At 36.3% G+C, this 18,439-nt stretch overlaps 1 long non-coding RNA gene across 1 annotated transcript in view; it reads right to left on the bottom strand.

Moving 5' to 3' along the window:
- Positions 1-2,663: 2,663 nt before the first annotated feature.
- LOC144381351 (uncharacterized) overlaps positions 2,664-18,439 on the bottom strand; it is a 108,399-nt gene continuing 92,623 nt past the window's right edge. The window contains exon 6 of the long non-coding RNA XR_013446367.1: positions 2,664-3,687. This is a non-coding gene — a long non-coding RNA (uncharacterized LOC144381351). The remainder of the gene's footprint in view (positions 3,688-18,439) is intronic.

Here is an 18,439-nt window from a genome sequence, read left to right as displayed (position 1 = left end):
CCTTATCAAATTTTACATAAGAGTTTAAACAATTTGTCCCTATTATTCATTACCATGTTCTTTATCTGTGATTTACCATTTGACATTTTAGTTTTTAATATTTGCAAAATTCTAACCAAACCAATGACTTAGCTTGAAAATAAGACTTACTAAAAGAGCTAAGGTTTGAACTGTATCTATTATTAACTCCAGGTATGCTTTTGTCAATAAGTAATGAAAAATTCACACACACACACACACACACACACACGAAGCCTCCCATGTCTTTTTCACTCTCCTAAAATTGTTCTGTCTAAAAAAAGCTGATGTTGCCTCAAATGCAAACTAAGAAAAAGCCACAGGAACAATAACAACGAAAATGGATGTTCAGAAGTTCCACACTCCCATCCCAGCTCTGGCCCACATGTGATTCAGGTCCTCTGGTAGGATACTTAGATGTAATGTAGGCATATCTCGTGGAATTTTCAGTTAAGGAGACATGGGGAAGAAAATGGGGGCGCCTGGGTGGCTCAGATGGTTAAGCATCTGCCTTCGGCTCAGGTCATGATCCCAGGGTCCTGGGATGGAGTCCCACATCGGGCTCCCTGCTCAGCGGGGAGTCTGCTTCTCCCTCTGCCTCTCTCTCTCTCTCTCTGTCTCTCATGAATAAATAAATAAAATAAAATCTTTAAAAAAAGAAAAGAAAAGAAAATGGACGCAATGACAGTAATGACAATCTTTGCCATAAAAATATATATAGGATAGGAGCGTCCTGGTGGCTCAATCAGTTAAGTGTCTGACCCTTGATCTCAGCTTGGATTTTTATCTCAGGGTCGTGAGTTCAAGCACCATGTTGGGCTCCACACTGGGCATGGAGCTTACTTAAAAAAAATGTAGGTTGAGCCTTGATTACACCTCTAGAGGTTGTAAGAATCCTAAACCTTCACCAGTTATCATATTCTTTCCATCCCTTCTTCACACTTTTTTCCTTTCTCCTTTTTAATGAAAACGTCACATGTTCTTCTTTAATGTTACTTTTTTATTTCAAAATAAATTTAACATTATGTCTGAAAACAAAGCGAACCAAAGATGATTATCAAAAACATTTTTTCAAACTGCTTCCCTTACTCTCCCCACCCAAGATTCTGATGTCTACCTATGAAGGGCTACTCTATCTCTGCCCTTTTGCTTTAAAGATAAAGAACCACAGATTTCAACCAGTAGGAAAATTGACTTTCTCTGATACTACAAAACAATAATTAGTTTCAAGCCGGTCATTTCACTTAATGAAACAACTGAGTCAGTCAAAACTGTCAGTCAAGTGCCCTATGGCACAGAGGCACAGACACTAACAAATACTGAAGAGAAGCATTACTTTTTTTCAGTCACATGATGGAAGAAATATACTTTCTATGATCATATTTTATTTCATGTCATTTTCAGGTATGAGTGCTAATTAAATAAACACAGAAGAGACTGTAGATACATAGAAGATAGGAGATAATAGGTAATAGATGGTAGATAGATAGGTGATAGATGATAGATAGATAGATGAAGATAGATGGCCTTTTCCTAAGCAGCACAAGGGAGTCCTAATAATGGAGTCCGACTTATCTTTTATGCCACAGATGAACAGAAATAAAAGAATGTCTGCCTGCAGAATTATTCCCATTGGAGAAAACTATTTTATTTAAGTCTGAAAGCCTATATTAGAAAAGAAAAAAAGGATCCTATCCTAGCTTTCTAACTTTGTAAATAGAAAAAATAATTTTTTTTCGTAAATTATATTTAATTTTTTTGGCTTCTGAGAAAGAGTAGGCATCTTTTATTTGAAGTCAGTGTCCAACCCTAGCTTTTTCTTTATATAAATCCTTGGGGAAGGCCTGATCAAACATGCTGTCCTTATCACTGAACGTAATTGTATTGCTTATTCACAAAACCAGGCCTTTGTCGTGCACACATATACTTTGTGCATGTTCTTTCATTTAACAAATGAAAATAATATTAGTCTCTCCATCTACTTTGTACAGCAATACTATACTGTAATACAATGCTAAATATAGAACACCAAAAAAAATCAAATTCATCATTGTTCTAGAAACTTAGAATTGATCTTCCTATATTTAATGAAGATCCCATAGTTTTCAATCTCATAATCTCAAATATAAAATTGAAAACACCTGAAAGAATTTTCCCTTACAGTGTCAATAAGGAGTTTCCATGGATGTATCCTTATTAGATATTAATAGATGGTTAAGAAATTAAAACATTTAATTCATAACATTATCTACATGCTTAAAATCCATCTTAATTAATAAGAAACCCTTGAACATTTACATTTTGTGGATTCCCAAAGTAAGAGTTCCTATATTTATCTTCTATTAGTTCTGCACGTACATTCTATACTGAAAGAAATAAAGCCACAAAATTGTTAATTATTTCTAAATCTTCTGTTCTTCAAGCTTTTAAACTCTTATGTCATCAAAGTTAGTCATCAAAGGACTCTGGCATGCGAGTAAATGTAAATGTTTAAACCAGGAGTTATAAATATGGCCTACAGAATCTAGTTTCTAAGTAAATAGGAAACTAGCTCCAATGACTTTTAAACATTTTTCCATTTTTGTGGGAGAAGTTTAAAAAGAGTGAGTGGTTAAGAAAATTACTTCATATGGAAAAAATAATAATATACTGATCATTTAGAAGAGAAAAAAATAGCTCAGTTGAAATATAACTGGAAATTAAATCTGAGTCTTAATCCCTTTTGTCCTGTGTTTTGTTTTGTTTTGTTTTTTGACAGGATAGAAAAGGCACAGTTTTCAAGCATATGAAACATCTCCTTGGACTAGTCCCTCACTTCCTTGTCACCTTAATCATAACCTTAAACCTATACCTTTCTACTACCTTCTGGATGCCAGAAGGTTCTCAGCAAGTCATTCAAACCAGGTTTCCCTCTAGCTGGCCATCTTCTTAGTCCAGTCCTTAATGCTATCTCCCTCTGAAATAGATTACTACTTCTGAATTACTTTCTCCTGGAAATAAAATGGAACATGCATAAAAATGTGAAAAAAAAAAAGTCTAATAACAGTCTCAGTATTTTAACAGAGACTTTCTAGAAACAACCGCTTAACCCAAAGTCACTCCAAAATACACGAAATGTGGATCCATTTGGAAAGATAATTAGTGACAGGAAAATCTTTCCTTAGCTTTCTTCCTACTATCCTATGGACACATGCAGATCCTTGCTATCATGAAGGACCTGGACTGCTATGTAAGGAATACAGAAAGGAGACCAGTGAAGACCATGAAGCATCAAACTAACCAGTTGAAACACTTAAGCAGTTTAATTTCTTATTCACTTGTGAAGGTACATTTCCCATTAAAAAACAAGAAAATAAATTGTCCAAGATGTATAGACTTTCATAGATGTTTCTAACGCAAATTAAAAAATTGTAATGTAATCCAAATATCAGTTGTCCCCTTATCTTCCTCCATAAGCCAGTGTTCCCCAAAATACCCTCTTGCATTAATGAGAAATGTAGAATTTGCTGGAGATATCACAGAAGACAATGGAAGGAAGGAAGAACACTTACATTATAAAAACCACACTAGATAACCATCTTTGGTTTGTTCCGTCTCTTAAGTATCTCTCTCCAAAACTCCCATGACAGAAGGATCCCTTTTTCTGCCTTTCCTCATGGTACAATGGGCCTGTGGAATATACTTCAAATTTCACAACTTTTTACTATGCAGTTTAATTCAGCTCAATGTCAATTTCTAGCTCCGAACTCGAACACACAGATCCATATAGACCTCCATGCCGTATGGGTCAAGTTGGATGAAATTATCTTTAAGAACTCTTCACCTTGAGCATTTTCTGATTCCATATTTCCAATGTAACAGTCTTATAGAATGACAAAATGGACTCACTGGTAGAAGGTAGAATTAATATATTAAGTTAGGGAACTGAGATCCAAAGTTGAGAATTTGTTCATTGCTGACCTGCCCAATGGCTCCTCGGGGATTACTCTCTATCTAGTTCAGGTTGTCATTTTTAAAAAATATAAAGATCCTTTAAACTTGCCTTGTACAAGTAAAATGATACTTTCCCATATCTTTTTATCATCTTTTCCATTCCAAGAAAAATATAGCTAACGTCTGAAAGCCATGCTTATTCATTCTTCATATAAGTTAACAACCAATAGAATCTATGAACATATAAATTGAAGTTGATGCTAGTGATTCTTCTCTCATAATAATAGCTACAAATGGAAATCAAATAAGTGAATACGCTACTGAGAGTTTAAATGTGCTTAGTCTACTCATAGTCTATATTTTTTTCCAAACATAATTCAAGAGACTTACTACATAAAAAGAGGTTAATTTAAAGTTACAAAATTGGACTTCTTAAAATCTCTTGCAAAACAACAAAGGTTAGGTAGCTAAAATATTCCTGTGCTAAAACTTCAGTGGATCATACACCTGAAACTAATGTAACATTGCATGTCAACTATACTCAAATTTAAAAAACTAACACAATAAATGAACGGATAAATAATCTGTGATACATATGTGTGTGTGTGCACACATATATGTATATATATAATGAAATATTATTCAGCCATAAAAAAGAATGAAATCTTGCCATTTGCAATGACATGGATGGAGCTAGAGAGCATAATGCTAAGCAAAATAAGCCAATCAGAGAAACACAAATACCATACGATCTCACTCATAGGTAGAACTTAAGAAGCAAAACAAACAAGCAAAGGGAAAAAAAGAGAGAGTGAGAGAAAGAAACTGAGAAACAGGCTCTAGAGAACAAACAACTGATGGTTACCAGAGGGAAGATGGGTGGGGGATGGGTGAAATAGGTGATGGGGATTAAGCGTACACTTATCTTGATAAGCACTATGTACTATATAGAATTGTTGAATTACTGTATTGTACTCCTGAAACTAATATAACACTGTATGTTAACTACACTGGAATTAAAATAAGAAACTTAATTTAAAAAACTAACAAAAACTAACAACAACAGGGTGCCTGGGTGGCTCAGATGGTTAAGTGTCTGCCTTCAGCTCAGGTCATGATCCCAGGGTCCTGGGATCGAGTGCCGCATCAGCCTCCCTGCTCAGTGGGGAACCTACTTCTCCCTCTCCCTCTGCCTGCCACTCCCCCTGCTTGTGCTCTCTCTCTCTGTGTCAAATAAATAAAATCTTAAAAAAAAAAAACTAACAACAACAAAAAAACTTCAGTGGATCAAGTTTAGAAAGTTTTCATTAAAGTATGATTTTTTTCTTGATGTGCTCTAAAGCTTAGAATTTGTTAGATGTTTTGTAATCTCCAGTGCCAGACTCTAACTAAAAGTTCTCTGGCCCACTACCCAGCTAAGTCTTGGAAGTTAAGTCTTGAAATTCTCATCAAATTTTCAAGCATCTGTGTATGGGCTAACATTAAGAAGTGAATTATTTGATCCAAAAAAACTTGTAACTCTTAAAAAATACATTAAATAAATAATCGACCTAGTTCTCTTTCAAAGAGAAATTCATTTGTAGCATAATTATAATAAACTGTATAATGTAAATGTTTTCAAAATTATATTTTTAAATATAATGGGGTGCCTGGGTGGCTCAGTCATTAAGCATCTGCCTTCGGCTCAGGTCATGATCCCAGGGTGCTGGGATCGAGCCCCACATGGGGCTCCCTGCTCCACGGGAAGCCTGTTTCTCCCTCTCCCACTCCCCCTGCTTGTGTTCCCTCTCTTGCTGTGTCTCTCTCACTGTCAAATAAATAAATAAAATCTTTAAAAATAAGTAAATAAATAAATAAATATAATTATTGCATATTTTGAATTTTTCAAAATTAGTTTTTCATTATATAGACATTGAAAAGAACAAAACTCTTTTATTAAAATAATATTTACAGGACTAAATTTTTTGTATGTAAATATAGTTCATTTAATAATTTATTACAACAAAAATATACATTCAAGTAGCATAAAGAAATAATTTCAGTAACATATGATGTGGATAACGGCACTCTCTTTCCAAAACACATCAATAGCTTAAACTATTAGACAAAATACATACAATTACTATTTTAATTTAATTTTAATTGTATATTCACACTAAATATTCATTCATTAAAATTACATGAATTAATCTCACGGCATTTAATGTCTTAAAGGCAAATGACTGTTATTGATGAGTCCAAATCTCTCTTTGTGGTTACATGAAAAGTTGGCAAAAAAAGGCACATCAAGAAAGATGGTATCTAAAGCAAACATTGTCCTGGCATCAACAAACCCAGTATTTATTTAAGAACACCAGTGTTCTTGCTGACAGGGCACAATCCAGAAAATAATTCTTTATACTTATTTTAAGTAGCACAATCTAGTCTTTCATTCATGCTAAAAATGGATTGACCACTGAAGGTCAAGTATTTGCTAGGTTATGAAGATACAAAAGATTAATAAGACAGTTGCTGACTTCAAGGAGCCCACAATCTAATAAAGGAGACAGACACATAGAAAGATCATTATAATGCAACATTGTAAATCACTGTGCATGTAGGATACAAAATACGTTATCCTGGGGTAGTAAAGTAGTAGTAGAGAAGGTCTAAACACAAAGGCAATCTCATGCGTAAATAAGATGTGTGGGCTCTTAACCTCTTAACTAACTATAACTCAACAGACTATAAAGCTTCAAATTTGCATTCTCTGAGTTCATTTTTGCTTATGAATTAACTCTTCCCAAAGAAAAGGAATGAGTAGGTATAGGACTAAGGGAAATAAGGAGTGTATGAACATATGTAATTTCTAAATGTTTGATGAAAGGCCAAAATGCAGAAAACAAAGAGTTAGGCCCCAATTTAGATGATGGAAATTCTTGCAGGAGGTAAGAAAGAAAAGAAAGGCAGACTAGCAGGCAGAAAAGAAAAGCAGAATTTGCAATTATTTGGATTTCCAGGTAAAGCTAAGGATGAGATTGGCCATTTTAATATTACAAGCACACACAATAAAAATTGTTTTTATGGAGAGTTACAAAACGTCCATGGGAAAATAGTTTATCTAAGATGATTGACGAAGTTGTAGAACACCCAAATATTTAGTGATGAAAAATTATTCCCGATTCAAGACCTATTTATTTAACAATACTATGTGCCTAGAAGTCAGAGAGGGCTTTTCTAAGGATCTAACTTTAAACTGAGAATTTTTTTAAACGGACATGAAGAATGAGGGAAGAAAATAGCCTTCCAGGCACAGGGGATATCATGTGCAAATGCTTGAGGCAAGAGAGAACATGAAAGAAACTGAGAAACTAGGCAGAGTTGGAGGGAAGCACTGTGTGAGATGAGATATAAGACTAGATGCCTTTGTATGTCATCCTGGCTACAATATTTTTGTTTTATTCTGAAAGCAATGAGAAGAAGTTGAATGATTTTATTAGCTCAATGATATAATCTTATTTATGTTTCAGAAAGATTAACTTGGCAGCAGCATAGGGAAAAGACTAGAGAGCGCAAGCATATATTTAGGAAGACTAGTCAGGGGACTAATGCAGTAGTCCTAGCAACATATGGTTACATCTTGAGTTACATCAATGATGTAGAAACAAAGACAGGTGGACAGATTGAAGAGATGGTTAGGGGTGGCACTGGCCTTGGACCCAAGCAAGAAATCCTCTTCTCTAAAATCCGTGATTTAGAAGGTCTCCTCTGGCTATGTTCTGCCTCAGAGGGCATAGAGTCAGTAAAACCAAGGGTATGTGCCCACCAAAACCTGTCTTCCTCCTTTCCTGAACCATGATACAGCACCCAGACTCTAAAACTCCCTGTCTAAACAACCCTGAAATTTTTTGAGAGCCTGAGAGGGCCTCTAACTTGATTATATCTTCCCAAAGGCAGACCATGTCACTGATGTATTTACTCTTAGGCCTGAGAAGTGGCCAAGAGACAACTGTTTGGAGGAGGTGTGGATAGAGCTGGGACATATGAGGAGGCATTTCCACATGTACATACCTGAGACCTCTTCATAGTACAGAATGAAGCCAGAGGTAGGCAGAAAGGAGAGATGGGCCAGAGGTTGGGGCTTGTTCTTCCCAGCACAAAACTCCAAGAAGATAAAATTAGCAGGATTTGATGGATTGAAAATAAGCTGTGAGAAAAATTGAGGTGTCATAATGATTTCTAGCTTTCTGCCTTGTATAATTCAATGATTGTGGTATGACTCACTGGTCTATGGCACATTGGACAAAGACCAGAGCTATGTAGAAAGATCATTAGTATGATTTAAACATGTTTGATTTCAGGCATCTTTGAGACATCTAAGAAGAGATGTCAAGTAGATGGCTATAGAGTCTAGAGGTCAGTGGTGAGGCCTAAGCTTGGAATATTATTTGTGAGTCATTAAGCAGTACAAGATTGAGATAGCCTGGGGAGAGTGTAGCATGAAACAAGGAGAGGCCCATTATGGAGTCTTGAGAAAGACCAAAGATCAAAACAAAGAACAGGTAGCCAAAGAAGAGGGGGAAAAAAAATCAAAGCAATGTTATACCAGGGAATGTAAGGGAGGAGGGTATTTAAAGTGGAATAGGTAAAGAGTTACAAATATTACTGACAGGGACAGTAGATAAGAATTGAAAAAAAAGCATCTGTTGCATGGGGGTTACTAATGTCCTAAATAGAGCTGTGTTTGGTAGAATGATGAGACTGAAAACCAGATTGGAATTGCTAGAGAAGTAAATAGGAGGTGAGGATAAAATCTGCAGTATACATAACTCTTCCAAGAAATTTGGATGTGAAGGGGGGCAAGGAAACAGGGTTGAGAGTCAATGACAATGATTACTTGTGATCATTTAGAAGCCAGTGAGAAGGGTTCCACTGATTGTGACTTTATTTTCTCTGTAAAAGAGTGATTGTTAAGAATGAAGTGTTTGGGTGTCAACTATGCTCAAAAAGCAAAAACAAACAAAAAAAATTAATAAAGGGCTTGGAGTTGAATATTTGGGGGAAATGGAGAAATCTGTAGTCAGAAGAAATGAGAGTGTGCACTGAGCAGAGACTTATTGCCTTGGGCTAAATTGAAAAGTAAGAAAAGTTCATCATGGCACTCATCTTCCTTTCTGACCCCTCATTGGGGCTCATAATAATCCCTTTCTCACATTCCACTGCCCTCTGCAAACCTCAAACATATGGCTTAGACTCACCCCAGCACTACTCTTCTTGTAGGTACCTCAAGCCTCCACTGGTACCCTGCCTCCAAGTTCCATGTGCCCCCGCTCTAATGGACACACCATGCCGAACCTGTCATGTCTGAATTTACAGGCAAAGTCAGGTAGGTGTTAAAGATCAACAATCGTATGAAACTGAATCCACAAAATCTAAGAGCCTCTCCTTATCTCAGGCCCATGCTCTCAATCTTCTCAACACTGTGTTTCCTCCACAAAACCACACCTAACTTTCCTAGAAATAGAGCCATTTTAGAAGGGACTGCTGTTCTGTCAGTGAATTCCTAGTGGATGGAATCTCAGAGAGCTAACAAAGTGAAGGAAAGAACCTGAGGCAGGGGTCCCATGGTTCTTCAAATCTCACCAGGTAGGTCCTAACCTACTAGGACAGAATATTCACTGACCTTATAAATACCACTGGGGCCTGAACAGGTGTTTGTACTTTGGAATCTCTATTTGGTTGTTCAGAAACTTCTCTCTCTCTTTCTCTCTCGCTCTCATTTGACCATTAAGGTTGTTAGGTCAATGTTTCTTTACAGATGAAATGCTGCAATTTATGTCCTACATCCCCAACATAATAAGGTCCTTGAAGGCATAAACCATGTCTTCTGCTCACCATATCTAACACTGGATCCAAGCATTCCTTGGTTATAGGAGCCATTCAAAACTTTCATTGAATGTCAGTTTAATTTGACTAATCAAGAGGCAACTCCACCCATATGATAAGAGGCCTTGAGTAATCTGATATTCCTACTGTATGTCCTCCCATACTCTTCATTCTCGTTGAACTTCAACGTGGGAATTCGTTTAGTTGGAGAGAGAAAATCAAGGTAAACAGGCTAGCAGAAGTTGACTTACTTTGATCTTGAACAATTTAAGAAACTAAAAACATTCTGTCCAGTAGGCATACCAGGTCTATTTAAATAGCTCAGTGATATACCCTGTTGGCCCAGGAGCCACATTCATTGCCCAGAATGTTGCTCAATTCTCAGCATATGCCATACAGCTGACATTTCTTTGCCATCTCCATCCATATCCATAACCATGTCCAAAGCCAATACTAATTCACATTTATATTCTTCTGTATTCAGTGTAGGTGAGTAAGCAAAGTTCAAATATGGAGTTCAAATATGAAAATCTTTCCAATGACTCAACCACCCTGTGAAGCAAGGCCATCTGTAGAGAAACTGTCTGGGCCACTGACCACATGAGTGCTACTGCTTCTTCATTAGCCAAATGAAACTGACAGCTAAGTTAACCTAAATCAATCCATGTACAAGTTATTCTTCAGTTCGTTCTAACTATACCTTAAAATTCTAAGCACTATCCTGGGAAATATAAAATATGAAATGTGTCTACCAGGATGGGGAGGGGAGGATATGAGGATCATTCCTTTACTCAGTAAGAAAAATCTGGTGCAATCAGACATTAACACAGACACCCTTCTTTTTAAACTCAAACATGTTTTTATAGGGAAAAAGTATCATATTGCATACTATTTTTAATATTATTTTTTATCCACACTCTGTGGTGTGTGTAACTAACTTATTCATATGTTGGAGTCTATTTGTAGCCATGATCATTTAGGAAGAATTTCTACACCCTGTGCACTTTTACTTATTTCCTGATGCCCTATATCACAATCCTAAATCTATATTAGCTTGTTCCTTATTGCCAAAAATCTCTGCAATCCATCAACTACAATAAGATACTGGTTTTCAACTATCTTTAGAACAGTTCTTCAAACAAAGTCATGAAATAAATTTAGAGTATCATGGTCAATATTTTTTAGTAAAATAAAATGAATAGAATGGATCAGAGTGCATTACATATAGTAGGGTAAATATTGTTTTGTGAAATTTTTGCTATATACATCCATATTAGGTCACCATGTAAAATGTATTTCTTACTATGGTCACCATCAAAACACTTAAAGATCATTTCCTACCTTTAAAATCTATTTCAAATAAGCTCAGTATGTCAGTAGGTTCAAAATCAATTTGGCATTTTCCCACCATGACCCTCAATCTAATTCTTCTCCAAATTTATCCATGTGGCTTATTATACCATAATTCTCCATGTCACTCATTTTATTCCCTGATAGTAATTTCAACACCTCTTTCTCCATAACCTCAAATATCCAACCTGTCCCTAAATAGTTCTGATCCATCCTCCAAAATCTCACATTTATCCTTATCCCAGGACACTGACACACCTTTGGTTCAGGCTCTCACCAAATCATGCCTGAGTTATTATAATAAACATTAGTTAATGTTCATACCTCGAGTCCCTATAGACTCTGATTAATCCTAAAATTTTCCTCTCCCTAAAGTCTTGTAATGTTTATTTTAAATAAATTCCAGGCTCCTTTCCCTAGTATTCAAAATATTCAAGAATCTGATTAGTTTATAATATCCATAAAAGCAGAGGCTCTATCTTGCCCCATCACTGCAATATTCCCAGTGATATTATGTGTTCAATAATATTTGTTGAATGGATGAGGAAATGAATGAACAAATAAGTGAAGAAACAGTCTCTGTAGCGTATCTTTTCTTTCTCCGTCACATGTCAGTTCCCTCATTAAGTCAGTGATATTCACTGTAACATTTTTGCAAGCCTACACAAAGTATACAACACTGTATAGGTGAGAAGGCTGTGTAAGGTGCTGAGAAGGCATCCCCATGGCTTCCTAGAATGCCAAGTTCATTTCCAGACCAAAGTGTCTGCATGTTAGGTTGTCTTCCACCATGATGGCTGCCCCCTGCTTTCTATTTATAGAAATCCTCCTCCTCTTCAGAACATACCTCAGAACCTTCTTTCCCTGGTCTCATTCTTTTCACTCTCTTCTGATAATCTCTATTACTTTTTTAGTTCTTAGTCATATATTTTGTATTTTTATGATTTTATTAAAAGTTAATTATTTTATGAGAATAAGGATTTTTTTCAATTCATTATATTCTCGGCAAAATCTCAGTTTAGTATTAGATACTTCGTAGATAGTTGTTAAACCCATGAATTAAATCAAATGAGTAAAAATTTGCCAAGTTATTATATTGTGGAAAACACTGAGGAAGGTTATTGAGTATCCATCTCTAGCAAACTTAAGATTCATGTAAATAATCACATATACTCCTGGCATGTAGTAGGTGATCCACAATTATTTGTTGCATGAATGAATGAATAGTTTCCAGTCTAGGGTCCATCAACTCCTTGATATCCATCAAAGCATAATAAAAGTTCATGAGCTTATTGTCAAAATTGCAAATAATGGTAATAGAAATTTTATGTTTATTCATGGTAAGGGTGCAAATGCAAAAATCTCAAGTTACTTTACATTAGGTTAAAACCATATCAACTCTGGGGTGCCTGGGTGGGTCAGTTGGTTATAAGCGCCTGACTCTTGATCTCAGCTCAGGTCTTGATCTCAGCATTGTGAATTCAAGCCCCGTGTTGGGCTCCACGCTGGGCATGGATCCTACTTAAACAAACAAACTATATCAACTCTGCTAAAGCAGTGCTAAATATGTCAGAAGGAAAATGACAGCTATTTATTCCACATTTATAAAGTGCCTACGATGTGCCAGTCCTTATTCTCAGCAGTGCTCAGCATTAGCTCATTTACTCTTCAGAACAAACTTATGAAGGCAGCACTGTTATTATCTCTATTTTGCAAATGAGGAAACTGAGGCTAAAGTAAAGAAACTGAGATTAAGTAACTTGCTCAAGGTCAAAAGTTAGTGAGCAACAAAGCAAGGATTATGAACTCACGCAGTCTTGGGACAGGAGGGTATAGATCTAATCTATGTATAGATTTAATCTAAGTATAGATCTAATCTATGATGTCTTTCAAAAACTAGGGCAGTTATTCTCTACTGATAGTCCCTAAAAACTTTCATTCTTTTCACAAAGCTACATCCCTTGGCACTGGCAGCTGAAATATGTTTTCCTTGGGTCTGAGCATGAGGATATATTTGTTTTATGCTTTATTCCTCATTCCCCTAAAATAAGGTCTCCAAATGTCACACAGGCCTTGCTTTTTATAATCCCAGTGGCTACAGCAGCAAGATAGATAGCTGGTAGAGGTGACACTGTAAGCCAGAGAGGAAGACAGGCAGCAGCTACCATGTTGGGCATTCAGCACTAAAATATCCATGAGTATTTCAAATTTCAGGTAATCTGACATCACGTTAAAGCTGGAATCTACTATTTCAAATTGTTTTATTCTACTCTTTTTAAAACAGTCATGCAAAGCTTTATTTTAAAAATATCTTAACCAATATTCTCTTCAGTTATTGCTTTCCCACTTCTAGAAGAAGTAGATGTAGAAAGAACACTCTTTCATAACTCTAAAAGCAAAGTCTTCTAACCCACACAAAGACCTGGTCCTCTAGGAGATTAGGTTTGAGTTTATTTTCAGTTTAGCTGTACTGATGATTGCCTTTTAAGCTGAGTAGGCTAGATGAGACATCTGTGGAATTTGTTTGAAGACAGATGGGTGCTCAGATACAAAAATGCTGGATTAAGCAGAAGCAGAGTGGACTGGAATGATAAATACAAATGTAAGCCACAGCAAAGGCAGACACCAGAAAAAAAACAAGGTACTCTTGGTAATGAGCATCTTTTTCATAATAATTCTCTAGGAGTGTTCTGAGTGAGATACACAGGCACTTCATAGAACTTCATAGAACTGCTACTGCATATTTTTCTCTCTCTCATTTTCATTCAGACTGGAGCAAAATCTTGGGACTGGAAATGTCCTTAGAGATAATTGGTTCCAGGCCCTCTGTTTTAAAGGTAAGAATATAGCACTGAAAAAAATAAATAAATAAAAAATAAATAAATAAGGTAAGACTATAAAAACCAGTTAGCCAGCCCATCAACAACTATTTTTTGATGGCCTACCACCACCAGCTTTTACTCTAGGTGCTAGAGATTGAGCATTGAGTAAAACATACATATTCCTTGACCTCAAAGAGATTATATTCCAGCGAGAAAGACAACAAACAAGTAAATAAATGAATAAAGAGCTAATTTCAAGTACTGATAAGCTGAAGGTCATAAAATCAGGTACTGAGAGAGAATCTGACCAGTGAAGGGCTACAGCTTTACAAAGTGGTATCAGACAAGGCCTGCCTGAGGAGGTGACATTTCACTTGAGTCTAAATGATGAAAAAGAGACAGGCATGGTGAGATTGGGGCAGGAGGCAAGGGATGTTCAAAGGAAAAAATATAGTAAGAGAGAAGATTCTAGAGGGGCTGGAAAGGAGGTCAGCATGGCTGAAGTACAGTGAACAAGAGGAGAGTAGGAGATGAGGTCCAGAGGAAGGCACAAGTTAGGTTCTCTAGACCTCAGTAAAGAGGCTGAACTTAATTCTGGCAGTTGGGCAAAGTCATAGGTCAATCTCTAAGCAACAGCATGGCAAGATCTAATTTAAGCTTTAGAGAGACCTCTGTCTAGATGTCCTAGAACACAGTGGGCAAGAGTGGATGTGAGGAAACCAGCACGCCATGGCACTAACCCAGAAGAGAGATGGTGGTGGTTTAGACAAGGATTCTAGCAGAGGAAATGGTGATCAGTGGACAGATTCTGAATATATGTTAGGAATAGAGCTGTCAGCTCCTACTGACAAACTGGATGTGAGGTGTGAGGAAAAAGAAACATTCGGTAATGAATCTTAGATTTTGACCTAAACAAATGAAAGAATGCTGGAGCCATTTATAGGGAGGGAAAAGGTTTAGGGGAGGGATGGAGATGGAAAGGTGGGAGAAGATACACCAGGTTTAAGGAAGGTAATTGATAGCGCCATTTGGCCCTGTTAAGTTTAAAATACCTGTTAGACATCATGGTAGAAATATCGTATTGTTTAATATGTGAATCTGGAATCAAGGGAGAAGTCCTGGCTATAGATAAAAATTTGAAAAAATAATACAGAGATGTGTCCAAAGGCATGGATTTAAGTGAGATTATCTGATCACCCAGGAGGAGAATGTGGACAGAGAAGAGATGGGTGCTGAGGACAGAACCCTCAGTACTATAAGATGTAGGGGTCTGAGGGTGGAGGAGGAACACTCATTAGTGGCTATGGAGCAAGAGGAAAACTCGAGAGTGTCTTTGATGTAGCAGTCTAGAAAAGAAGACCCAGACACTTATGCAAAGTAATGTTGCTGGTTACTGGCAGTTAGGACAGCTATTGTTACTTTGTAAGTACCTTGAAGACAGCGGAGGCCTTAAGTCTCTACTTCTCTTATTTCTGCATCACCAACAGCACTACAGAGCTAAATATATGGTGATAACTCACTAAGTAATTGTTGATTGATTATACATATATGTGACACAATCAAAACCAAGTTTACCTTGATAGGAAAGATAATAAATTTCTATTTTTACTTATCTGTAGTTCTCCTGAATTGCAAATGGATATCTCTGTGTAATCTCATTTGGTTATCTTTGTGAACAATTATTAATTATTGATTAGTCACATCACACTCTCTGATATAGTGATGTAATTGGTGACCAGGCCTGTATATCTTGACCCTAAGATTTAAATAGCCTTATGTAAAAAATGAGATTGATTTATAGTTATGTTTGACTTGGACAAATAATTAATTCAAAATCTTTCTTGAGAATATACACTATATTAAAATCAATTGGGGGCCTTTTTGAAATGCACAGCAATTTCTCCTAACAATTTTACAAATTAAAAAACAAAGATGGGCCAAACAAAATCTATAATACAAAACATTAGGCTATGAATGCTAAATAGAGATACAAATAATATGCACTTTTGCTCGTTCATGGTGCCTTAAAATTTTAATATATAGAAATAGTCAACCACTTAAGCTTTAGAATCACATCTGAACTTTTTCCTAATTCCTTTTGCACACAACCAAGTATCCTGAAGAAATCCTACAATGTATTAAAGAATGAATTCACTTAAAGATTTTTAAACTATAATATCAGACCATCCATTGCATTGAGGGTCAATGACCTGATGTTTATACTTAAACCTTTACCACAGATAATTTGCAAAACTCAGGTGGACAGCAAATACTTTACAACTCTAATCAACAAAGAGTGAACTATGTTCATTGAAAAGTATACTCTGGGCAAATGAATTACAGAAAGTCCACACAAAATAATGACCCTCAGGGAGTAGCCTAGCTTTTGGGGGAAGGGGGAGAAATGCTGAGTTCAGTATTTGTATTATCAGTAGGGGAGATCTTATGGGCAGAGACTCAACAAATGAGTCCCAACATTCTATAATGTGGGTGACAGCTAACTCTGAAAAGCACAAATGATAAATACAATAAAACAATCACTGACTTAAATATGATAGTGACCTAATTTGCAGAAATACTAAGAAATATTCGTTATGTCTCACAAGGTCTGCTAAGCACATTTTAAACATCAGTGGAAAGACATTTGTAAGGGACAATGTGGTAAGTAAAACCAGGGATTCTAATATTAGTTTTCTCTACCTGGGAAGATCGCTCTACCTTTTCCAACGTGAAATTTTTTAAAATATTGCAAAGGGTGGCCATAGTACACCCAAATTAGAGAAACAATTCCAGAGACATTAAACTTAGCTTGTAGAATTTCTTTCTCCCTCTAATCTGCTGTCAAAAACCCATGATGTGTTACAAGGAGAACACGTAGGTCTTACTTTGCCACTTTTTTTTTTTTTTTTTTTTTTTAGAATTTTATTTATTTATTTGACAGAGAGAGACAAAGCGAGAGAAGGAACACAGCAGGGGGAGTGGGAGAGGGAGAAGCAGGCTTCCCAACGAGCAGGGAGCCCGATGCGGGGCCCGATCCCAAGACCCTGGGATCATGACCTGAGCCGAAGGCAGACGCTTAACGACTGAGCCACCCAGGCGCCCCTGCCACTTCTATATTCAGATAGGGAAGTGACTAAGCACAGGGACTGTCTGGATATGATCCTGCCTCTGCCACTTGGTAGCTTTTGACATTGGACAAGTTACTTAACTTCTGTATGCCTCAGTCTCCTCAGCTATAAGTTGGAGATATGTATTAGTTTGAAAGGATTCAGTGATTTAATGCATGTAAAGTGCCTAGAAAGTACCAGGCACATAGCAAGTAACCTAATAAACTCCATTATTATTACATCTATTATTATTGTTACACATTGTCTGCACACAAGTACATGTGGATGTGGATATTTTGGTGTCTAAAAAAAACCAAGCAAACAAATGAGAACAAAGAGTCTAAGATGTTTAGCAAGCAGAATATACTTTAGCTGGCAAGAGGGAGAAAGAGGAGAAAATACACAGGCCCACTCACATATATCCTGTTCTTCATTACTACTATGTGGAGAGTAACTCTAGGAAATATTTGCAAGGTTAACCTACATACTCCTTGTAAAGAACCTTTACATTTTCCATTTCAAAGTCTTAGAATGATACATTTAAAAGCAGCCAGATAAACAAAAAGCCAGACTCTTAAATATAGAGAATTGGTGGTTGTCAGAGGGGAGCTGGGTGGGGGGATGAGCAAAATAGATAAAAGGGATTAAGAGGTACAAACTTACAATTATAAATAAATAAGTCACAGAGATGAAAAGCATAGTATAGGAAATATAGTCAAAAATGTAATAACATTGCATGATGACTACACTTATGGTGAGCATTGAGTAAGGTATAGAATTGTTGAATTAGTATGTTGTACACCTGAAACTTATATAACACTGTATGTCAACTATACTTCAATTTAAAAGAAGCAGCCAAAATTAATCTGGAATCCCTAAGGGGGGGTAATTAAAAAAAAAAACTAGAAAATCTTTTTATTTGTTTTGTTTTGTTTTGTTTTCTATATACATGCTAAGTGCCTAGAATAGTGCCAGACACCTAGCAGAATCCTAATATGAGTGTTAAAACACTTCTGACTGCCACTAACAGGCTGTGACCTTGGAGTGAATTACTTCTCTGATTCAACATTACAGCAACAAATGCAAGGGATAATAGTTACTGTGTATTATTCATAAGTTTCCTCTGGTGTTCAGCATTATTTAAATTTTTTTAAATAAGCTAAGGCTCACTGTTAGACAGTCCTATTTTATCATTCTCCCAATTATCATAGGAGAGATCATTTCTCTAAAGATTCTTACCTTCTATCCTCATGTGACAATAAAGAATGACTCAGGATCCCCTTATTTTTTATGGGGACTCCCAAAATCTTTGGGGTTGATGCTACTTTATATGGGGACTCCCAA

This window comes from Halichoerus grypus, chromosome 3 (assembly GCF_964656455.1).
Source record: "Halichoerus grypus chromosome 3, mHalGry1.hap1.1, whole genome shotgun sequence".
Taxonomy (NCBI): domain Eukaryota; kingdom Metazoa; phylum Chordata; class Mammalia; order Carnivora; family Phocidae; genus Halichoerus; species Halichoerus grypus.
The sequence above is the reverse complement of the archived record's forward strand: the minus strand, read 5'-3'. Positions and strand labels throughout refer to the sequence as shown.